General features: G+C 34.9%; 1 protein-coding gene across 1 annotated transcript in view; it reads right to left on the bottom strand.

Annotated features, from left to right (window-relative positions):
- Nucleotides 1-26347, bottom strand: part of lrp1ba (low density lipoprotein receptor-related protein 1Ba) — a 491547-nt gene that overhangs the window by 363156 nt on the left and 102044 nt on the right. The gene's annotated exons all lie outside the window — the stretch shown is intronic.

The following is a 26347-nucleotide window of genomic DNA, read 5'->3' as shown; positions in this document are numbered from 1 at the left end:
TATTTATAACATGCACTAAAAAAATATTTCCTATGACTATTTTCAATAATATATCTTAAGATCCATTGCCTCCATATAGAAAAAAAAAGACACATACAGTATAGTACAGGAAATCCACTGTACAGTATTCACTCCTGTCATAATGTTATGTGCTCTTTTTAATCCAGTCTTTTAATATATTATATCTGGTGTCAGAGTAACAGAAGTATGTATTATTTTAGTATACAAATAGTTTTGATTATATAATTGTTTTTTAGTTTTATGCTGTGAGAATTGAGGACTGAAATTTAAATGTGATGTTGTGTATAATGAATAATTAGTGGTGTTTTCGGAGTGAGTTCAAACACCCCACATTTTCCAGACACAGATTGTAGACAGTGTGCAAACGTCAGGCAGGTATATACTGTATATGTACTGTATTGTCAGATTCAATCTTTTTGTTTTTAAATACAACATGCATTTTTTATATTCACATTAGTTACCAGATTAGCAGGAATGCCATGCAGAAAAGGGTTGGGGTTTCATCCAGATCAAAGAAATCAGGAATCTTTTCATCTTTCATTCTGAACAACAAACTAAATCCAAACAAACTGGAGTTCTATTCAATATCATGGGTTATGGTAAAAAATTAAATCAAAATCCTAGCTGTGGGTAGAATGTCTCCTTTATATATGTGTCCATACAATTATTAATCATGATCTTATTAATCAGATCATGAAGCAATCTTCTGAAGACCAGGTACAGTATATTCTAATGCTCTGAGCTAATTAGAATATTAAAATGGCTTTTAACTGATGTTTTAACCTTTCATGAGTCATGTTCAATGTGCTTTCGCTTCATTAAAAACCAATTATTAAAAAATCATTAAAAACTTCATTAAGCCAATTACGTTTCTTTACTAAAATAAGTTATGGTCACTTCCAAATGTATTGTATATTGAACATTGCCTTCCACATAGTCAAGAAGTTTGAGAAGAATAAAAGGGACAGGGATTTTAATTTCTTTGTTCTTCCTGTCCAGCCAAATGTCATATTTCCTTTATAACATGAATTGCTTTTCCCAGCATTGTATATAAAATAAGCATTTTGAAGGTCAAAACATCAGCATTTCACCTATAAAAGAGAAAGTGTCTCAGTTTTAAATCAGTTTGGAGGATGAATGGCTTTTGGATGAAAGTCACAATGAAGTAATGGAAAGGAAGTACCTCTGCAACACCTCCTCTTTGAAGTAGTGGGCGCATACATGACTTTAATTTAAACATGAGGTGCATAGAGGTGCTTTCATGTGAAAAGATTAAATCTGCAGGCCACGCACTTGTAGCCCAGTGGCTTAAAAAGCTCTGAGCAAAATGTAGAACAAAACTTTCAGCCCAAATCTGTCTCAATGTCTTCTGGTTAAGCACACAATCATGTCAAAACAATCATGCAGCTCCCAGTATTCCAGACTGCTGTTCTTTGTTAAGGTTTTGGGTTTTATAGTTAAGACATTCCAGGTTCCAAAAACACAAAAAAGGTCATCATATTTTTTGACGAAGACATCCATTTTTTAGTTATTGGAGTACATGTACTGTAATTAGAAATTAAAATCAATTATTGATTATTCACTGACTTAAGCTCATTTGAAATTATATCCAGCTCCAAAATATTAGTCATGAGAACTACAGTCATAGCTGTAACCATGACAAAGGCAAAAACATTAGGCCAATATACAGCCCACATAAGACACACTTCCTAGTCATAATGCTTTTATCATCACAGTTTCCCTTCCAACCTCCTACCATAAAAAGAAGAATTGTTTTATTCATTCATTATGGCCTTAGGGAAATCATTTTAGTCATGTTATTGATCTAAAGGTTTGCTCAGTTATCAAGGCTAGATAAGGGGATTACTTGTTTTTCTAAGAGGACATGAGGAGGGCATGTTTTTCTTTCTAAATAAGGGATAAAGAAGGATTGCCCTGTTCCATGTCTATCACTTATAGGCTTGAGGACAGTCTGTGGGTGACAAGCTATATTCCCAAACCACAGTTAGTATGTTACAGTGAGGAATGAAACTACAGTAATTCCTCACAACAGATACAATATGTTAATTCAATTGGTTATTTGGAGTTCTTCAGACAATGCTTTGTTGCTCAGAAAAAGACCTATCTACCATACTTCTTCATCTTGTTTTTTTTAAAAGGAGCTTGAAAACTACTTGTACAGCAGAATATTTTTGTCATATTTTCATGGATGAAAGTAAGTCTGACACTAACAAACACCTCTCGTAATATATTTTTCCAGAATGTCACTACATAAGAGATTATTTCTTACATTATACACATTATGACTACATCAAGCCCTTTAATACATGAAGAAAAAGCTGTTATTTTGAGTTCCTGTGCACCTTATAAGTCTGTTATGGAAATAACACATCTAGGGAGAACATAGCAACAGAGGAACTTTGATGAGTAAAAGCAAGCAAACAAAAATAGCAAAAATAGCAATGTCATCTCTAGGGACAAAAACAAAGAACATCCTGGTACTTTAACCTTGTGGATTCACAAAACTTTGACCGAGAATATCCTTGCGGCAAAAACATCACCACCTGGCCTTTTGGGTGACAGGTTCACATGTCACCAAATGTACTGTAGTTATCTAGCTTGAAGAAAACAACATTAAAATAAAAACTGGAAATGTCAGACTATAATGTTTTACTGTTACTTCGACGTGGCTTTAAATGGAAGAAGAATGACATTCTCTGCAGTATAATGTGTGAATCTACAAGATGTCCCTCCGAATAATTTCAGGTAAACTATCTTTCATTTGATGAAGGCTGGAGGCAGCATCTCTACAGCATCACAGTTGTCTAATACAACCTACGGGAGCCAGGATAACATCACAAGCAGAGCCTGCAGGCTGAATGTAAAGCGATTGCCTCTCTCATTGCAAGGATTTAACGCATGTTAAACAAAACAGGAAATCAAAAGGATTATGGCTTTTTCCATCATAATCTTTACTTAATAACAATCAATTTTCAGCTTACTGTGTAGCATCCAGCGAAGGTGAAAAAACTTTACATTTTATTACATTACTGTATGTATACTAATAGATACAATGTGTATGCTGTATAGTACTTTCAGCCTGCTTCCTTACTGTACCAACAAAAAATGTACCTTTTATTAAAAAAACTGTAGCATAGGGTGACATTCTGAATGAAAAGGACACAAAATACAAAGGAAAAGATTTTCTTGGTACTATTGAATAAAGCAAAAATACTAATCCTAGACCTGAAGCTGATATCAACTGAGGCTCATGAAAATGCATGAGCCAAAGAGAGGGGGCTAGCAGACTGTTTATCAAAAGAAAGACAGATGTTTTCCAGATGTTACTAATACACATCACTTACTATGTATTTAACTCAACATGCTGCAGTGGCAGTTACTACACATCTCATTCTAAATAATCTACTAACTCTTTACTTAAATAAAGGTAAGGGAAACTCAGGAACTACTAAGAGATGCCCTAACCAGAATGAGCAAGTGAAAACATTAAATCAGACAAAAATATCCAAGAGGCAAATCATAACTCAGTGATCCAGCAAAACAAGTGTCTGGCTTTCTTAGACTTTTATACTGTATAACATTTATACTGGTCAATCAAGGTAAAATTAGCAAAAGAAAAAACAAATGGAATGAACAGTGACATACCAAAATCAAATCAGCATATGAGTACTGGTCTATAAAATCTATAAGTGCAATGAATAGAATTTGCAGTGTTTCTGCACAGTAAAATCAAGGTAACTGTGATTCTCTAAGGTACAGTAAATACACCTACAACTGCATTTTAACCATGAATAAAGGTGGTCTTTTTCTTATAAAAATTAAAAACAACCAAAACATTAGATTTATTAAATATTTAATACAATATAAATAATAATTGATGTAATAATTATATAGAGGCAAGAGAACAACACAGTTATTTTACAGGAAGCAGTATTCATACTGTATCTTATTGTGCCAAAAGCAAATTTGTCAGCCAAAACTATTTTTTATTCATGGAAGCAGATGACAAATTCATGTTCAAATCATAAAATAAGCTTAAACTTCCTCCTAGCCAAGCTGGATAAATACTAATTGTGCAGCTAAAATTGAGTTCACGTGTTACTACTGACATCACATAATTTATTGCAATACAAGCTTTTTTCTTCATAGTAAGCTCACTAAGCCTATCCCAGATATTATAAATCAAATTTCCTAACAATTTGGAGCACTTTATGGATTTGTGCATTTAGATCTCCACTGACTTAACTGTATTAATTGTATTTGATTTTTACATTTAATGCAATATCCTTTTTACTGTAAATATAGTTATAGTTGAGTTATAGTTGATTTTTAGCAAATAAAATCAATTCCCCACTCATGTTGCCAGTGTGTGACAATATTGAGGAAGAGCACTTCATTCTTCCTGTGTGATCTCTTAAACTTTACATGCATAACACCATTCAATAAGACATAACCACTGTATTCAGATGAAGGATTACTCTTTCAGTACCAAAGACCTTGTATTTTCATAAGTTTGTTAAAAATACAATCTATTATGCTACAGTATATAGAGTGTAACAGAACCATTACAGCTCCTCTTTTAAATTTGCAACTGAGAGGACCACATTAGGACCATACAGTATATTGCTTGTGTGATGGAGTTCAATGAGAGGAATCCTTCAGTGATCTTCTACAGCTAATTAGACAATACACAGTACTCAGTGTATATCTTTAAAAATCTAGAACAGCCAAACAAGTCAAATGAATAGTTAATTCTAATGTAACTTAAGGCAGAGTAATGTACAATTTGATAACACTACCAGTCGCAGAAGTGGATTAGATTTAATTAATTTAGTGCTTTGACTTGAGCCCTAAGAACGTGCCACAAGGTTTCCAGTGTGACTTTTAAGAGGTAACATCCAATATTAAAAGCCTAGCCTTAAACAAAGATATGTTATTTCTACCGCCTTACTCTAGCCAGGAAACTATTACATTACATCTTTGTCCAACATAAACATTTGCTGGTGTCTGTCTAACAAAATTTAACCATATGCTGCAGATTTCAAGAAGATTTAAAGCACTCTTGAGAAAAGTACTGTGAGCTAAATGTCACACAGTATGTTGGTACTGGAGTGTAGTCAATGATTCAAGTGTTAATGTCTACAGTTTCAGATCTTTAGTCTTCCCAACATAGTTCAAAGATTGTGAAGTTAAAGTTTTGAAAGGTAGTTCATAATATCTTACTGTAAAAACAGAGTAAAAGACAAAATAATAAATATTGCTAAAACTAAAAAGAAATATGTACCACAATAACTACTGTAAGCAGATGTACTGTACATAGGGCTGTATGTGTGTATCAATATTTATTAACACAGCAAAAACGTGTTTTTTTAATAGAATTTCACCTATTGTATATAGGCCTAATTAGTTGAATTAGTAAATAAGTAATTTATCTATTTGATTAACTTTTTAGATGATTTTTAAACAATTTTAAAAATAAAATAACCTAATTAAGTTTTCACCTGTTTACTTTAGTTGGCATTGACAAGGAACAGAACACATATCTAAAAAGAGAATGTAAATCAAGATACTATTAAGTACGCTGCTGTATACAGTATGTAAAGGAACCTTCATCAACAGCCTTGATGTACATACACATACATAAAGGGCTTAAAAGCCAGTTGCATACACAAAGCTTATAAACAAATCCATAAATAGTGAAAGACATTCACTTCAGTCACGAAGGTTGTAAAGGTGAAGGTATTGAAAATGACACTATTCTTTGGATTCTTTTACTTAATCTGTGTGTGTGGGAAAGAGGTGAGTTCTGCAGATTATTTTCTAGGGACTTTGCGCTGTAAAATATCACCTACTGTACAGTAGAATGAGGTATAATATCTTACCAGTGAAACTCCTCCACCTGCAGGATGCTAACCTGTCACATTTATAATGTTAGAACATGAACAAACAAAAGCACACAGTAAGAAAGACAGGGCCTGTTTATACAAGCTTTTTGGAAAGATCAAGCAATCCATCATCCCTGGGTCCGAGTACAGCTCTGCTGTCTGGGAACACTGGACAAAAATATTAAAATGTAGACACTGTTAAAAAGCTGAAGGTCATTCAAGAGGATAAAGGTGCCCAGCTTCAAAGGCGGAGCACTGTTTGGGCACTGAACATCAGAAAATAAACAAAACTTAAAACATCTTCAAAATGTTTAAGCAGCAAAAGAAAAATAACATTACCCTGAGAAGAAAATGAAAAATAGGAATACCTCATAGAGGGGGAAACCTCTTCACTGATCATGAACTACCATTCTGTTCAGACTGAATTTCTGGAATTTGGTGATGTCAATGCAGGTGTGGTATGATTACCCTTCTGAGGTTTTATGACAAATTATTCTGAACAGCTTCAGCCATTAAGAAGCATGATCTCAAGTGACCTGGTCACAACGTCCACTGATAACAACAAAATAGAATTATTTGTTTCCTGTAGGCGTTTGAACAAAGAAGGAAAACAACGGTAATGTCAAGATTACAGCACTAGTCTTGATCATGAGGCTGTATAAATCACTTAAAATCGGTAAGGTTCTGGTTCAGTAGTCGATTTGACCAATTTGATAGTATATCCCTACCTATTCTCACGGTCATCTGTATGCAGTGTATACTGTAGCACCGACAGTATTGCAAAACTCCTGTGCTCAACAAGAAATCTGAGTCTACAGGTACATTGATATTAAAATCACTCCAAGTACAAGCCTGTCAAAATTAGGTCAAATAACCTAAACATGTGTCAGAAATGAATTAATTCATTAAAAGGGGGTTTTTGATTAGAGAATGAATATCAGGAAACTAATATCTCTGGTTCATGAGTGAACAGCATTTTTAACATCAACAGTATTCTTTTTTTAATTCTCAAGAGCAGCCAAAACCTACGCCAGAGTATCTAATTAAAGGACTGCAAAGAGGCTATACTACAGCTGTAATAGCAGGAATTGAAAGCAGGAATTAGTTTGCAGAAGAAATTGGAATTGAAACATTGGAATTGACCCCATCCCTGTAAAAGACTTATTTTTTACTCAGAACAGCCCAACAGAGATTTTTCAACTGAAGGTTTTTGAAATAGTACTGAAGTAACAACATGGACAGTAAAAGGAAAAATCTAAGAGAAGGCAGAGGAGATCCGGAAGAGAAGTTGAGAGAGAGGAAAAACATGCATTCAAGAATTCAGCTCACCAGAATGTTACATTCATCTGAACAAAAAGGCAAAACACTGTCATCCTGACCATGAGGTCATGGTACATTGGAGAAGCAAGATGTGGCAGCACACACATCCCATCAGGGCGCCCAGGTTCAGACAAGCCAAAGCCCTTCCGAACGAAAATCAGAGCCACAGCCTCCAGAGACAAGCTAGGCAAGCAGGCACCCAGTGAAATGGGCGATCCTGCAAAAACAACTGGCTGAGAACAGGTAATACAAGCAGGGGCCTTGAGGCACGGAACAACGGAGGCAAGCTAAGAAGTGCAAGTTTTTCAAATCATTCTTCACACATGAGGAGAGCAAACAATTGTAGAACAGTCCCATAGCTTCTCAAACCCATCTACACAAGTGGGAAATTTTATATTTAATTATACATTATATAAAGTTATATTAATGTATAGTATACATCTGTATACGTATAGTTATATTATACACTGTACAAAGTTTTCATATACACTCAGCTCATTCCAATTATCTAAATTTCCACTAGATGCTGTGCTACCAAATCTCTTATCAAGACATTCACGTGAGCAGAAATTGTAAAATGTTCATTTAAACCACAGACTTCTGTTGAACATCTATTGGCACAAACAACCCATTGAAGCAGTAGGGGGCTAATGCTGGTTTTAATACTACGAAGTGAGCTAATGGTACTTTGACAGCTAGCTTGTCAATTCATGAATAATGTCTTGAGTTGGGTTTCATTAGAACATTTTTCTTTTTTTTTTACACCATGCTATGTACATGAGAAGATTCTGTGATTAGTAGGAAAACAGTTTCTGCTGGGTATTGGAGTTTTTACTTATTTTCTTTGCCTGTGATAATGCAGAAGAAAACAATATGCACAATATCATGTAGTAGCCATGGATGCAGTACTCAAAAAATCATTAGTTCCAGTGCTAAAAATTGTGTACCAAATAAAAGAATTACAGCTTCTGACTTCTAGACCAGTAAGAGGTTATGCATAACACACAAGCAAATACAATTTGAAATGATCTTTAAATATCTAATGTGAAAAAAAAAGAATTTTGCAGCTTTATGTCACAGGTCATCCACATTTGTTGGCAGGAATGGAGCAGTGTGAAAGAGGATATGCTCCCTGGACAAATGACAAAGTGAACCAACCGTTCTACTGCTGTTGTCGAACTGCAAAAGAAATACTGTTTACTGTTGCAGTCTTCCCCATGTTACTCAGACTGATTTTGCTGCCTTTGTTTGAACTTAGACAAGATATTTCACCTTCACGACCACACAAACATAGGTCTCCAAAAGAAAAACAACTGGGCCCTGGGCTTCCTTTCCTTCTGTTGGTTTCAGTTCTCTCCATCAGATCCTCTGGAGCAGATGGTACCAGCCACAGGAAGTAAATCACCCCTTTAACTGTGAAGGACTGGGTACTGAAAAATTAAAAGGATCACTTTCAAAGCTTTCTGCTTCATTGCAGAGCACTGTTGTCTGGGATTGTATACAACATTTTTATTGTCAAATGAGTAGGATGCGTCACAGAGGAGTTTAAAAAAACAATACAAGGGTTATTTACTGTAGCGCTGTCATACAGCATTAAAAACAAATACAGTAAGTAACACAGACATAAAATGACAGCAGAAGGGGACTTTAAACACCAGCTTGGCAGTTGGTAATCTCAAATGCTGGAATTAATAATCATTTTATTTTATTCTGCTTATTCTATTCTGCAACTTGCATTTGTACCAATTTATACAGCTACTGTAGGTATTTTATTGGAGTAACCAGAGTGACGTAACTTGCGCAAGGGTACAACTGCAGTGGCCCACCTGGGATTTTAACCTAACATAATTAGAAGCATGTTGAAGCTAAACTGGTGTCACAAATGGGGGGGTTAAGAAAATAGTGAAAATCAGGAACTGATCAAGTGGCTAAGTCAATACAGTAAATAAAATAAATATCTCCAAATTGTAAGTGATTTATCCATAATATACCTGAGTGGTTGGTATAATTAGAGGCATGTGAATTCTTTGTTCTCTGGCACAGCTTTGGCAAAAAAAGAGTAATAATCTAGACACACTTGGTTAAACAAATATTTATTAACAATGACAAGATAAACACTACACTACACCCACCAAAGCATACAACACACAGGTTACTGTATTTACAGTATCTACAAACAAGGCATTTCAGAGGCCTAACAAACCTCAGACTACTAATAAGTATTGAACTCTTAAATAATGGCCACAGAGGCCACAATAAGAGATAAACCACCTTCTTAATAAATGCAATACAACCCACATTTAAATTTCTTTCTCTGCAAACCCGGATGCCACAAAATAAATGGGAGCCTATTTCCCTCTTCTAAAAGTGCACCCACAAGCAGGAAAGACATCTCTATCTGAGATATCTTTTACCCAGGAAACCCAAGTTCCCTAAAAACACAGAACAGCAAGCTCTCTCTAGAAAGGTTCAAATACTCAGTTTATGTCTGGATGATCATGAAATAGGGGCTCTTGCCTGGCACAAGCTTCACTTTCCAACTCCACCTGGCTCCTCTTTTGGGGTCTGACCTTTCTCCTCCTTTTCCTCTCTTCTTCTTCCTTTTCTTCCCTCTGTGTTCTTAATATGATCTTACAGTATGTGGTGTGTTTCTGGACTGCTCCTTGACAATCATTTACCCACATCTTTATTAACTAGGTATACCAAGGTAAACTTTGCAATTGTTTTTGATCAGGGGACTCCTTATATCTCAGCAAACATCCCCTCTGCTTTGAAGCTGGAAATGTTTACATTTCTAGGTGTTACTTACTTTATCTAAACTCTTAGAGACACTATAGCGGTGACATTAGTCATATTAATCTAATTTCCTTATATTTACTACTTTGTATACCACAGAGTCTTTACATCTTATTAAAAAGGTTTCTAATGAATAAGATGGTATCCTACCATCCAACCTGGGCCAAAAATAGTTGTATTTGGTATTTGGTTTATTGTTGTACAATTTTTCAATTTGTTGCAGAGGACTTGCCAGCAATACAGAACGTGTGCATTACTGTGCCTGAGGATACTGGCACATAGAGATGCATGTCAGCTAATCTGGACACTGTAGGGAACTGGGGAGCATGGATCTTCCAAAGGGAAAAGGGGTCTGAGCGATCTGGGAGGCATGGGGTAAAAAGGTACAGTAGTTGCATACTTCTGTGGGAGTAACAACAGAAGATGGGTGGGGGCTGATGAAAAGACAGCTTAAGCAGCTTGTTTCTCATAGCAGTTGGATCCTGACCAGTGGCAAGCCGAGAAGGCTGTATAGCAGACTTGGCACACTCTTGCTGAAGAAAGGCTGTGACTGTCAGTAACTGCTCTGGGCAACATGCAGTTTTGAAGTGAGGAGCCAGAAGAGCTGACAGAGATTCCTTTAAGGAAGAATGACAGTAGTAGCATCTTTGGATCTAAGAAGTGTAGCAAACTCAAACAGTTCCAGAATGGCCACAAGATCATAAATGCACTGCACATCTGTTTTAGCGAGCTTTACCTTTGCACTGATCTGCTTTTAGCTTAGGTTGGAATGTTACAAATCTCCCCTTAGAATTGCCAGAGCCTTATCCTTATAACGCACTACAGGAGACATCAGCAGAAGAAATGCCAAAGGAGGACTTGCAAACACTAAGTAAATGATATAAAAAAATATAACTGAACCGAAGTGGGACCAGTAGGGAGTTCTCACTCTATGGTCTGTGTGGTTTCTAAAAGCCCCAGTACAGTGAGAGACATTATACTGTAAAGAAGATGGCCTTTTATGTTAAAACGTAAAATCGATGTCCCGACCCTCTGTGGTCATTAAAAACCCAGGGAATTTCTCAAAAAGAGTAGCAGGTTGGTTAAACCCGGTGTCCTGCCCAAATTTCCCCATGGCCGTTACCAATCATATCCTCGTAATAATCCCCATCTGTGAATTGAGATTGTCACTCTGTTTCCTTCCCCACTGATAGCTGGTGTGTGGTGAGCGTACTGCCACATCCAGGTGGAGCTACACATTGGTAGTGGTGGAGGGGAGTAGAGTGAAGTATCCAGAAAAGTGCAGTATAAGTGAATTTTATTAGTAGAGTAGTATTAAAACTGTATCTTCTAGCCTTATATATGAATATCCGGACAGATGAATATATATACTGTATACTGTATATAAACAATGCAAATATTATGTACTCTTAAACCCTGACATTACCCCTGGCTGAGCAGCCAACTGTCTGTTTGCAGTGTTTAAAAGTGGCTTTGAATTTGTCAGATATTTCTTGTATAGAATTTGCAGTTTTAGAGGCATGTTGAAGCAGCAGTAACCAGTAAAAAGAGACCTAGTGTATATAAAAGTGTTGGAACAAACTCATTGTGTTTGAAGTTGTTTTCTATCAAGGAAAATGCAAACATGTTCAATTCAATTGCTTAACGTAGGGTTCTGAACCAGTATGCAGAGCTAAACAATGTAGAGTTTAACATTACCTTTGTCCTGCTTTCAAAATTTCTAAAACCATAATGTTTAAACTATCTTCATGTTTCAACCTACTGTTATAAAATATGCAAACATGCCAAATAATTGCTAGATTCTTAACAAGATTCTTAACAGCCTTGGACTAATCATTTAGTTTTCATCACAATTCATTATCATTACATACTGTAGTTATCAACTAATAGAAAGTTTATCCAGGGTCTTTTGAAAACTAAATTTGACTGCTTATAAGCTCATTAAAAAGAGCAGCATGTGCTGCTAGTTACTGCTGAGATATCAAGAAGGACAAGGTTTAGATTCCTTTAATTTCATAATGGTAAACTTTTGTCATAATTTCAATGATTAGCATTAGCAATATTATTTACCATAGCAGTAATTAATTAGCAGTAATTAAGTTCAATATTTAAATATTTAAACCAATACAGTAGTTATATTCTGGGACCTACATTCAAATACTGTATTTCAAAGAAAATTTAGGATTCGGTATTTGAATTACTTAAAATGTTTAATTATTTTATAATCAAAGTACTTTCTCTCACGTGTATTTTATTATTTAGCAACTAGTTTCAGCAACCATATTTAAACCTATGCTTATCCTAGATCTGTTTAAAATTTGTGAAAGAAATTTAGTCAAACCATGTTTACACAAATCTTGCCAGCACACTAGGTCATCTTTCAATTTAACCATCAAATACCACAGAACTGACCACTTACTGACCACAAGTGCCAATTCTCAGAGGAAAGCAGGCACATACTGTATACAAGCCATTTTTTTCATATGAAAACAGACACAAGAAAATCACCCTCCATAAATCAGCCTTACCAAATAAGAAAAGAAAATTCTTCGCACACAGATGGAAGTACTAGGAGGAAAAGAAGCAATGCCCTAAAACAGATTCCTGACAGTCCCATACTATGAATATGATTATATTTTATTCTTAGACCTCGTAACAATAATAATTCCTTGCATTTACTAAGATTCCTTTAGATACTGTGCTGAATCTGACGTAATACATCTATAGTATTATAGATAATACTATAGATGTGGCTCCACAGCTTACCCGAAGTAGGCCGTGGAGCCTTCTTCAGGTGTGCTGAAGAAGGCTCCACGGCCGAAACGTTGTGTTTTCTTTCTTCTTTTTTTCAACATGGAATAAACCTATTACTTGTTCCGTAATACGTCTATGATACTAATGTGCTTTTCATCCCAAAGTATCCCATAGTACTTCACTTCCTCTACCACTTGAAGAACAGCCCCCACTTGAGTCACGCAAGGTAGCCATTCTGCACCAGCATCCCCTCCTGCACAGAAGATCCACAAAGTGGTGAATCCTGGCCGCAGTCAGCTTGCAAAATTACCCAGGCTTGAAATCAAGACATCTCCATCATAGAGCTCAGCCTGCACTCTGATTGAATGCCTTCACCTGTTAAGCCACTGGGGAGGGTCACGATAGCAATAATGTGAAATGTCAGCACTCATCTAGCTTTGGTATTTTAGCATCTTTCTTTACAAGAACTGCACTCACTCTTGCCCTACAAATACATTATAAACTGCTCTAAGTATTGATTGAGTGAAGAACATATCTGTTGAGTGTGTTAAATAAATAAAAGACACCTTAAACAAATGAGCTATTTCTAAAATGTCATCATGGTAAAATTAATAGTTGATAAAAGAAGAATTTATTATTGTGATATGTGATATTAATTATTATGATATGTGAGAATATAAGACTATTCTCTTAATCTAACCAGTGAGTATAATATAGTGGGTATAAAAATAATAAAGAGGTATAATATAGCTATATTTTAATAATATATTATTTATAGGAAACTAATATGGTCTATATACTAAACATACTGTACTAGCATAGTCTAGAATAGACGTTTGCAAGGTTGATCTTGTCAATGCCTTTGAGAATTATGAACACTTTCTGTAGATCAGTTTCCTTATAGTTTGCTTCTTTGTTAAAAACTAAAAAGGTGAATTTAGGTTCTTTTAGCCAGTATTGCAGGACATTTCAGTAAGCCTGGGAGTGTATTTGGACATATTCCAGAGTAGCAAAATCATTCCTGAAACATGGTGACCAAACTGCACATAGAATTCCAAAAGCAATTTAATCCAAACTTTTATATAATTTTATAAGTAAGGATTTTCTAACTCTTGTGAAATTCTCCATAACATAAAATCTCTTAATTTAAAATATAAAATACACACACAATATGTGCTGGGTGCTTATTCATTAGAACTGATGCTTGTTTAAAGAACGCTAGTTAAAGTGAAATTAGAGGTATAACTGGAGTCAACATATAATGGTTGTTGTAACCCTAACACTACATGCCTAAGATGCCTACTTATGTAAATACCATTTTAACAGCATTTTTCAGCTGATTAAAAATTGGCCAAAAAACAACAGATTATTGAAGAAAAGAAATTAAGAGCTTTTAACAATTATTTTGTTTTTTAACAGACTCATACTGTATTTTTTATGACTGAAGGGCATGATTGAGCACGGAACTGCTCGATTGGAATCCCAGCTAGGGTTAAGGTTAGCATTCCCACACTACTTAGACATTTTTTAAGCTTAGTGCTGGATTTGTTTTGACCAAGTTAACTTTAGGACAAGTGATAATTTGCTCCTATCTTCAATTTTATTTTTCGGGGAGTTTAGGTCGCCTATATTGTATATTGTACCATTCAGTAATTGCATTATTAAAATTGTAAGAATTCTAGTGGGTAAACCCTGTTAATCTCATCATTTAAAATGTGACTAGAAGATTTATTGTAGTCAACATTTAATGGTTCATGTAACCCTAACCCTACACCTAACCCTAAAAGCATGCTCATTTAAATACCATTTTTAACAGCGTTTTTCAGCTTATTGAAAATTTGCTTAAGAAAATTGATTATTGAACAAGATAAATTTCCAAATGCTTTTAACAATGGTCTTGATTGCTTTAGACTCACATTTTCTGGTTTGAGGAACATTTCAAATCTGATGACTGGAGGGCTTCAGAGAATGATTGTAGAAGTGCTAACTTGACACCCCTGCCAGGGTTAGGTTTAGCAATTACACATTACTTAGACATTTTTTACTCTTAGTAATTTGTATTTGTATATTGTATTATATGTATTGTATTTGGGGGACCAAGCGAACGAGTGATAATTTGCTTTTATCTTTATTTTTTTTTATTTTTGGCTGCTTATATATTGCATCATTCAGTTATTGTATCCCAAAACTGAGTAAGATCCAAAGTTGTGAGAAACCTGTTCCATTGGTTAAACTCTCTTCATTTGGTCATTTAAAGTGCAACTAGATGTATAACTGGGTTCAACATTTAGTTCAGCAAGAGGTATTTCTAATTCCATCTTATTTCTAAGCAGATGATCCTATAGTTGCATTTTAATTGTTGTTTCCATATTCCATATTGTAGGACGTCTTGGGCTTAATTACTTATATCTCACCCTTTCTTGAGGAACTGTTTAAAGACGGGCAATGGTCCACATACAGTATACGGTTGCACCTGGTTTTCTTCAGCTCAATTGGAAAGTAGTAATTGTTGTCCCTGATTCAAATTTACTGAAATTACTTTTTTTATTTCTGTTAGCTTCCATTGCAATGTTCTTTTTGTATTGTATCTTTATTTTACTTGTGCTTGCAATTCAAAATATTGTTCTGTTTTAATTATTTCTTAAGTACCTTCTTTTCGCTTTCCACATCTCTTAGATTATAAACTATCCCCTGTCTATATTCATTAGGATCTTACATACTTGAATTAAATTCCTCTGCATCTATGAGTCTTGTCTTGCGTGATCAACCTATTCTATGGTCCGAACTTGATAATAGACTGAAACAGAGTTCTTAAACTCAGTTCCTGAACTGGGCTGATTGTTCTTGAATTTTATTCAAACCCAGATATTCAATTAAAAAAATACCTAAACTTATTCTTTGACCTTAATCTTTTTTTGAGGGCTTTTATAACTGATTCCTCAAAACGTAGTACTATTAAAAGTATGGTTACATATGAAATATTCCACAGCCATGTTAAAAAGATTTGAAGCACGAAAGTAAATAATACATAGTCCACTATGTAACTGACAACTCAGGTGGAACAAAAATCACAAGTCCCTGGCCCTACAGAAATTGAGTTTGAAATCCCTGCTCTAACTCTACACAGAAGCCTGTGATTTATACCCCAAATCCAGAATGGCTCATCTTACCAACCATATTATACAGATTTATATTTCAATTCCAAAATACCAATTTCATTTAAGCCAAACAAAAGTTTAAAAGAACGTGTGCTTTACAGAATGTTTTATTACAGTGCCTGTCTCTGCAGATCATATCAACATACACCGGTGCTATTCTTATTCAGTGGACAACTAATCACTCACCAGGAGACCAGTAAAATCCTTTATTACAGACCTATAACAGTATTCTGCCTTTTCACATTCCACAAAACTAGGCCATCTCCCAGCCTGTGCTCACCTATTTCACCTCACTGGTCTCCAGGGTACCCTAGCTGAAGAGAAAGAAAGCACTGTGATCAAGTAGTTGTCCTGTGGAGGGCAACACACCTCTTGAGACTCATGACAGAGGTGCTTACACACCTGTCCTGAAACAGAAACTTAAATGTTCTGGCTAACAGATTATCTATGAAGGAACTATAAGATAGTGAAAAAAAGGTAGATATCGCCAGATGACGCACTAGTTTTTCAGGGCCCAGCAGAGCGCAGTGATTGAGATCCACTTAAATATGCCACCATGCAGAAACAAGAACGAACTAAATGTGCTTCATCCACAAATGTTTTTACATCTAAAACAGCACATTATTTCTACATAGCAGACATTGACCACTTCCTGACATCACTTCACTTACTCTGACGCAGGAGCTTGGGCTTTCTGTTGATTGGGGTTAATTCAGACGCTCATGATGTCTCTGCGGGTTTCAGACAGCTTGATAGGAATGCAGTAAGCTCTCTAATTAAGGGGTTGAGGTTCCCAGTATGAGTGGAGTTTATTAAATAATTAAAAAGCAATCTTAAGAACCAATAATCACACCGTTCTATTTAATAACCCTGACAATTCATCATAATATTTTATAAAAAGCTAAGAGCTATTACTGAAATAAAACAACGGGAGTTATGGTGGATTGTGTTATCTTGTACTTGCTCATTGATAACCTCACACATTTCTGCTACTCCAGTCGAATGAAATCTCAGCAAGTAGCTTATTCTGTCTCAGAGGTCTTACTGTACCTGTCATTCTGCAAGTGAGAAAAGAGCTGGCTAAAAAATTATCTTACTAAATATAGAAAAAATATTTACACTTGTTTCAAATTAACTTTAAATACAATTTATTTTTTTATTATTTTTTATTAGGTTGATCATTTTTTGCTTGTTTATTTATTCATTTTTCTCTTTTGTTCCTTTTTCTGAGTCTAGTACCTGCAACAAGCCCTCACCAGTGAGCTTGATTGTATTCAGAAATAATGTGGTCTTAGGTGATCAGTTTTAAATACAAATGCAGACCTACAGTATATACTGTACTCTTAGCACAGTCGCTCACTGTGTGCTGGCAACATTACAAGAAGTGCTAAAAAAATTCAGATTGTCTAAGTGAAGGATAATCCATGTACAGTATATCTGAGGGGAAAACATTACCTTTGTATTGGAACTGTCAGCATTTCCTCAGAGCAAACAGAATACCTCCCTTAACAGATATTTTGCTGTATTTTAGAACATGCACTGTACAATAATTGTAATAGTAATGCTATATTGAAATGAAACGCTAATTGAGCATTTCAACACTGTTAGCAATGGTCTCAAAACACCTTGCAAACGTTCCCTCAGATGTAAGGTGCGTGGTGCTTCCACAACAGCCTGTGAAGCCGCCTTTCAGCTCCTTTTACTCTAAAACATTTTTCAGCATTTTTTCTTAATTTTTTCCCCGAGATGCCGGAACATGAATGCATTGTATGTCCACGTTGATTTTTTTTATATTTGATATTTCAAATTTTATGTCTTTTTGCATCATTGCACTTCTCTAACTGAAAGCATTATTTCAGTTGTCAAAGTACGCACTAACACAGTGCAATGGCATATTTCTTCCTCATCAAGAATGTTTTAAGGTTTACTACTTTATATAATATTACTTATTATAATTAATGCCGCGAAGGATTCTAAAACACATTATTTTTTACAGTATGCCAAACATATTCATAACAGAAATAAAACAGGTTTGTTTTACTTTTTGTTTCCAAAACCAAAAACTTTTTTTGGAAATGTTTTTGACATCATTATCTTCTCTGAATAGTAATTTCCAACGATCAGTATGACTAAGTGAAAGAAGTGGGGCATCTCATCATTACCCCAGTCTTGTGGAGATGGCCTATAGGAGTACAATTCACTGCTGTTTCCCTCTCATCAGTTGTTCTAGTAATTATTGAAGGCTAGTAAACTCTGGTCTTCAATATAGTTAATTTATTTCCCCCAAAAGTTACAGAAATGTCTTAAATGACTAACAGTAATTTAATATTCTCTTATCATATTGGCTCAAAGTTTTATAGATAAAATAGAGTGCAGTAAATATAATCCTTTTCCGCTTGAAATAGTTTGTTTTTGGATTATGCTAAACGACACACAAGCCATCATATACGTAAAGTATCAATTTGTGGCACAGAGATTCACTGAATATGCATCAATATTTAGGTAAGCTTTGTCCACAAGTGGTGCTATTGTTAAAATTGTTTGCAATCAACAGCGGGTTTAAAAATAATTTCACTTCCACCTGAGCTTTTTTCTGTAGATTGTAAACAGAATCACATCTCTGACACCTGCATTAACACATCAATGTCATCCTTAACTAGTTATCCTGAGCAATACATGAAACTCCTCATTAGAGGAAAAATGACAGAGTATTGACAATTGCTGCCATCACAAAACACTCAAGAGCTTAAAACACTGCAAATGTCACATTTACAAACACTGATAATACTTCCATTTTTAGCAGCTGAGCTAAAGCCACAGAAGGAAAAAAAAGATAACAGGCACAACATATTTCTGTCAGTGGAAGCATATTTATATATTTTTTTCTAAAAAAGCAAATAATAAAAAGCAAATCATAAACATACACAAACAAATGTCATCTCTAGAGGACTTAAGTCGACAAGCTGCTGTCAGAAGTTTAAGTACCTGCCATCAGTACAGACGACATCTCTCTGAGCGCCCCAACTGTAACCTCCTCAGAAAGATCAGCTTACAGACAGAGGTAGTGCTGAGCAAGTTTTCACACCTTTGATTCATTTTTACTTTCTTACAGATACAAACACTGCTATAAACCTTCTACCTAGGTATATATTAGATATATTAATATGTATAATTGATAATTATGCATTGTTAATTCAAATTAATAATGTAGAAATTAAATTATATTATGAAGTATTTCCATGTAAAATGTATCCAAGGCACTGTACAGCTTTGGATTGTGGACCCAAGACACTGAAACCCTGCTGGCTAAACAGACACACTTTTCAATGTTGGACACCTGCAATCATGTTTAAAAGAGTCTAGAGTGTCCATTGTCACACCAGGCTCGCATGCTCTCGGACTCTCATGACCTACTGCTTAGTGGAAAGGCAGACCACTACGAGCTTCTGGGATCAAAGGAACCCACAGGGATTTAGTTTCTTGCCTTGAATTTTTGTGGGTTTTTTCCTCCATGTCTAATGGTTAAACCTCTGCTACTCTGATACATTAATGTGCTGATTAATGATTTGTGATACTGCATTGTGATAATTTGTAATTTGGGTGTAGAAAATTTAAAACTGAATTGAAAATTGATTCCATTATTTCTCACAAAAACAATGACTCACTGAAAACATGGTGTCAGGAGTTCTTCCTTAAAGCTAATCAGCATTAAGCTTGCGCAGATTTCTAAATGACATCAATATTTCGTAAATATAATTTTCCAGGCACAGCAAATGTTGGATGCAAGTTGCTTCCTATCTATGGTCTATTAAACTTTTTTGTTAAAAATTCTTCTACTTCATGAAACCATCATAGTAATGGTTATATTGTCCCTGTACAAAAAGAGGAAAGGGAAAATTTTCATTTCTTTTGCAGGTGTCAATACATGAACCTACTTTCAAAAGAGATAAAATACAATGATTTTACCAAAAAAGTATGGAATTAGTATTCCAAATATGGAACTGGTGTTAACAACAATAAATCATTCTCTTCCCAGTTTAGAATAGCATACAGGCTAGGCAGTTGTTAGCCAGTAATATAATTTGTAAAGTGGGGCTTAGAACTGAATAGGCTACAGAAATAAAATTCCAAATTACTAAATTAACATTATATAGAGAGCAAGAGCAGCTCTGAAAGACACTGTCTAAAGGCTAAGGGGTTAGGGTACCAGGAGAGGAAAGTCAAGGGTTGGGGTACCAGCAGAGAGAACTCAAAGGCTAGGGTATCCGGAGAATATTCAAGCAGTGACAAGGCAGTTAGTGCTGCCGCCACAAAGCACATGTGCCCTGGGTTTGATTCCAGCCTGGGGTGAGATTAAAATAAGTTGTTTTATTTATTTATCACTGTTTTGCTATATTTGACACATTAACAGAATAAATGCATTTATGATTTAATGAGACAAGCAGTATGTTCTTCCTTTGTCTCCTTCAGTATCTGCCTGAACTGCCTGGCAGATATAGTCTACATACCCACTCCTTCAAAAAAATCTGAAATTTTGAATAAGATACATATTTTATATCCATGATATATACTTTTCATGCATGAGTGATATATCACTTCTAATAAAAAGTGACATATTTTCTATTTATATTATTTAATTAAAGATACAGTACATTAATATATACTTTGTGCATGTAATAGCCTCAATATTTAGAAGAAAATGCTAGTGACAAAATGTTCAGTGGATATTAAATCAATTCCCACTTTTAAAACAAATTAAACATTAAACAGATTTACATTTTTCCTTTGATAGAAAGATATGTTTAATTCTATTTCCTGTTAATCCATTACCCATATTAATAAGTTGCTCATCACACAGTACATAAATTAAGTATGCTTTGGTACTATAGAGAGGTGTTTTGCAAATAAAATTCAGCACACATATTTAATGCACCTGAGAACAAAATATAGTAACATGCAGCTGACAAAGGTGTGAGCCCTGTGCGGCACAGAAATTCAAATGGATTCAGATGTTCTCCAAAGATGTTCTCCGCAGATGTCAAATTATGGGTTGTCATTGAATACAATCAATTGCATTTTATGTAACATTTTAAGCAATTTAGGTTGTTGGTTATCTTTTTCATTTCATTTCATACACTCATGATCCACTGGTATCTTTATAGGCTCTTGACATAATGTCTTGAGTGTTTCAATGCTTGGAATACAGAAACCAGCATTTCATTTGCTTCTGTGCTAAGGCCAGTAATGCAGTCTCTAATTCCAATTTAAAGTGTATTGTTACAAATGGGGAGGGTTATGAAAATAGTGAAATATCAGGAAATGACCTGATAAATCAATAATTTAAATAAATAATCATAAGCCTCAACTTGTAAATGAATTTTCCAAGAATATATCTGAGGGGCTAGTTTGATTTGAGGCACCTGAGTTCTTTGGTCTCTGGCACAGCTTTGATGAAAAGAGTAATAATTCAGACATACTTGGTTATACAAATATTTATTAACAATGACACTACACACACTAAACAACACACAACATAAACATGAGGGTGATTTAGAACAAGGAGTTCTCTTGCTCTTTCTCTTCGTTTTACCCTCTCTATGTCTCCCCATTGTATGCCCTGGTCCTGGACTGTTCATTGAAACTTAATCAATTACCCAGAACTTAATTAATTAAGTTCAACCAAGTAAACTTGCTTTGATCACTGAATCTGGACCTCCTACAGTACATGCCAGCAATGAATTTGGAAATGTGGACAGTTTGTACTTAATCTAAGTACAAATGTGTCCCCATTGTACTTAGATTAACTTCATATCAATATATTTATTGTCTTTTTCAAAACTACAGTTCTGGCTGCATTGCCTACAAAGTGCACCCTTTTAATTGAACTTTATGAAACATTCAGTAACTACAGATCCATAGCATACACAATTTCTACCACTTTTTTGTGCTACTTTCTCCTTTACATTGCAAATTCTGTACATGAACACATATTAATTGAAAATGTTTTAAAAATCTAAAATCATTAAATAAACTGAATAAAAAAGTGACCTCAAATAATAACAATGTTGATGCTTGCAGTGCCATACACAGTTAAAAATCTGAAATTCAGCTTTCTAATGTTTCTTGCAGTCTTATTTGACAAAAATAAGGTGCAATCTACCTTTAATTATTTCATTTGAACGTGTGACTCCAATTATCACAGGCATTCCATTGACTTGGCCTACTATCTAGATTTTCTCTCATTTTGGTTTGAATGAGCTCTGATCGATTACATTCAATGAGCACCAAGCAATTCAATTCACCCCCCAAGGCAGATAATTTACTTGGCCTGAATAAATTCTAAGTGACCAAACAATTACTACTAAACAAGTTGATTTTCATTACTGTGTCACAGCCCTCTGTATGTACAAACCCCCTCAATCAATTCACATCAAGGTAAAAACGTCATGCTGTGAAATGTTAATATGAAAAAAGCATTTTTGATTTGCCAGTTTCACAATGTTATCTGTAGGCTCAAATACCTGATTAAAATTATCCTTATTAAACCACTATTATGCATGTACCTCCCATCTCAATAGAACCACATTTTTTGAATACCTCTCATTATAACAAAACCACTAACAACAGTTAACAAGACATTTTATGTGCACCTGTTTCACATTGTTTGTCCTATCCCATCCATGTTTCTTTATCACTGTTAAGACCTTTTATGACACACTAATAAATTCACACCCAGTATGAAAAAGACTCACATGAGATTCAAGGCCACAGGCACTCAAGTGGCTCACACGGGAATGATGCCAAAGCTCCAGCAGATGTAAAATTGTTGTTATCCTACTAACACATTGCTTAAAGAGTCTTCTGTTACAAATATGTACGTTTTGTATTTAAAATGCCATTTTGTATTTAAATGTATTATGTTTACATACTTTATAAAAAGTACTTTTACAGCAAATACATAGTGATGGAATGCTTAAAGTACAAAAAAGTGCAAGTCTTAACTGTCACTCTTACTTCTCATCAAGGGCTTGAAGAGCACCTTATGCATTCCCAGGTTTTGAGGTTCAAACCTGCAGAGCCTGAAATTGAAATGAGATGTGATTTGTCTATTTCAACAAATCAAAAAAACTCCCAAAACTCCAACGCAAACTCGTCTTCAGACATGTTATTAGTATAAATTGATATTATGACATTTGTCACATTTGTAAAATTTTTAGAGAATTTTGTTCATTCCTTACTGAGAAGTCCTACATTCTCTTTTATTATGAAAAGCTTTTAAAGGCATATGTAGATAAAAAAAGACAAAACAGGCTATACTACACTAAACAGAGCCCAACCTTACAGTCTTACAGTGAAACTGGACTGTAATTGCTAAATATGTTGACTGCTTACTTAAGTTATAATGTTACCAACAAGATAATGCATTGTACTCAAAATGCATAAAAAAACAGGTTCAGCATAGACATTCCTCCTATGTTGCAACAGCAGAAACATCACTTGTTTTGTTAAATTTTATTTTGTTAGAAGTTGATGTTGTTTAGTTAGCTCATATACAGTACATAGTGTATGTGTAGTTTTGTATTTTATATTAACAAACAGTAGGTTTTGCAAGATGATATCAGTATTGATGTTTAAGAAATTAAATCAATCAACACAATGTGAGAGATGTCAAAAACAACAAATTAGTTCCTCATTTTGTCTCATTCAGTTTGCTTTCTGAAATTATGAACCAGCCAGAAAGCGCTTCCTGTCAATGAAATTCATTGTTGGTTGTTTTTCATTACTGCTCTTTGACCAAAAAAGAATGTGCCTTGCAATCTCAAACAGAACATTCAGGGGGAAATTGCAGTACTTTATCTCTTCATGTTCCTTTATTTGCTACATTTCATCCACATGTTTCCATTTCCACCACAATATTTATCGATTTGATTCAAAACACAGGCACATGCTGCCACCACACTGATGAAATGGCATGAGTTCTGTGTAGAATGTTGAGATGTTTTTGAAGTTTAAATTTATAACATGACTAATATTTACAAATACAGTGTATGACAGAAACAATGATACCTGAAATCAATAATTTAGCAATCTTATTTAAAGTAGTAATTACTAGAAATACTGGATTATAGTTTAGAAGTGATAGCAGTGGCACTACCATGTAGCCTGATTGTGTAATTGAGTGATTTACTTTACAATTTTTTTGTAAAGTATTTTTGTATTGGATTTACAATACATTTATTTTTTAATCCAAATCCTCCCACATTTGTATGGTCATTTAATCAAAGCAGTGCGATTAAGTATTTCTGTTTTAAGAGTGTCAAAATTCTCAAAAGGGTGACAGTCTTTTTGAGGGTAACTCAGTCACAGAAAGTTCTGTAATGTGGATCACAATCATAAAATATAATATAAAATATTTCAATCTTAAGGAGGGGGCAGTCTATGACTTTGTATGTTTGCACAGTTGTTTTACACATTGAATGCTTTGTACAGTATACCCCATACAGTATCTGTAGTGTAATATGAAGAAGGTATTAGTCATAGTTTTCCTTTTTATTGCTTTCAATTTTACTTGTTTTAGTACATTTACCTGTCGTAAATTATGATTCTGGTATTATAGTCAGTAAACTAGTCATGTTCACAGATCACACCTAATAGTGCAGAAGTTGCAAAGGAAATTGAAATCTATTTAGGCAAAATTCAAGACCAGTGCTGAATCAGTGAAGTGATGTCTTCAATGCATGTAGCAATAGTGTAAAATATAGATCTGAGTGAACAACACTGACAGGCACACACCCACAGACCTGCAGGTCCTTTACGTCCCCCTAAAAACACCAATTTAGTCCAAGTGGACGTTTTCAAAATCAACAGTGGAACACAAATCAGAGGACACAAGAGGAAGTACACTTCAAATAGAGAAGAGGGAGTACATATTTACATAATGGATCGTGGGAGTCTGCAACAAGCTACTCAGCCGTGTTGAAGCCAATATACTGGCTTCTTCAGGAACTAGCTGGATGAGATCCTCAGACCATTTAGCTTCAATTTACAAAGGAGTCTAGATGGGCTGAATAGCCACCTTTCAAGTGCTACTCTTTTTATGTTTTTATGCCAAGCATTCTCTACACTCAGAATTTCAGGATGTCCTGAAGAAGTTCACTCTGAGTGAAAGATGCAGAGTCCATGACAGACAAACTTAAAAGATGTAATTGTAAGCTAACATTGTGTCATATTCAAAGTTTCCTTTATCCATCCATCCATTTTGTCACCGGGAAGAACAGATAAACCCTAAAGCTGCAAAGCAGCAATATTAGCTACTATGGCACCATGTCACCCAGGTCCCTTTATTTGTGATCGTTTTCATTTTGTAAAAGGACACAGGGAATGCTGGAATATGGCATAGTAATGTTCCCTCTTTTCTTGATCCTTAAACATGCATATACTGTGTGAAACACTGTTGTCATGCCACCATTGTCCATTCTTGCAGATGAAAAGCGAGTGCTAGTGACTTATTGTAGAAACTGTAAGTCTGTAAACTGTAAGCCCCTAATCTCTGTGCTGATTCTCCAAGGGGCTTAAATTCATACTTGTAACCTGACTGTTAAGTTTTGATTACCAAAACTGTAAAGGCAGCACAGATCAATAAGTCACATTGGCAAGTAAACAGCAATTGATCAACAACACTGTTTCAATATTACTTGATCCTTGAGCTTAATGAATACATTTCTGTCCTTTGTCAGATGTCCCTGTGCTTGTGTTATGAACGCAATAAGAAATACAGTCTCTCCTCTATGTTTCAAGTATTGTACAACAGACAATACTTGGTGTGGTACCCTCGAGCAAGGCATACTCAAATTCCTCCAGTTAATGCCCCTGCTGTACACATGAGTCTCCTGGTTGTTATTGCAAATGAGAATTCTTTCTCAATTGATTTAGCTGGTGAAAAAATAATAAAACTAACGAAATGTTACACTTTCTCCCAGCCCTGCTTAACCTGGGACCAGACAGTGAGGCTGATGCCTTACAGCTGGGTTTTATTCCTTCACACTGTGGTCTTTGAGAAACAAGCTGCAAAGTGAAGGTCCAGTTCAGCTCGGATAGCGTGTGTCACTGTGAAATATTGAGAGCCTTGACTTCAGATATTCATGGCCTCTGTTTTTCATTTCTTAAGTACTTATATACAGTAATAATCTCATAAAGTAGCAAAACACAATGCACACTTGAACAGTGCTACTGTGAGGAAAAAAAAAACTATATAATGCATAAATAATTTACAGTAATACATGATAACATTGTTATTTATCACAGGAGGTTGGTTGATTCTTTGACTTAGCAGACTAAAAAAAGACTTAAAACTATGGAAATATTTAACTTTTTCCCAGTCCTATCATAATG

This window comes from Atractosteus spatula, chromosome 13 (genome assembly GCF_055471065.1).
Source record: "Atractosteus spatula isolate fAtrSpa1 chromosome 13, fAtrSpa1.hap1, whole genome shotgun sequence".
Taxonomy (NCBI): Eukaryota; Metazoa; Chordata; class Actinopteri; order Semionotiformes; family Lepisosteidae; genus Atractosteus; species Atractosteus spatula.
Note: the sequence above shows the minus strand (reverse complement) of the source record. Positions and strands in the feature narration are given on the sequence as shown.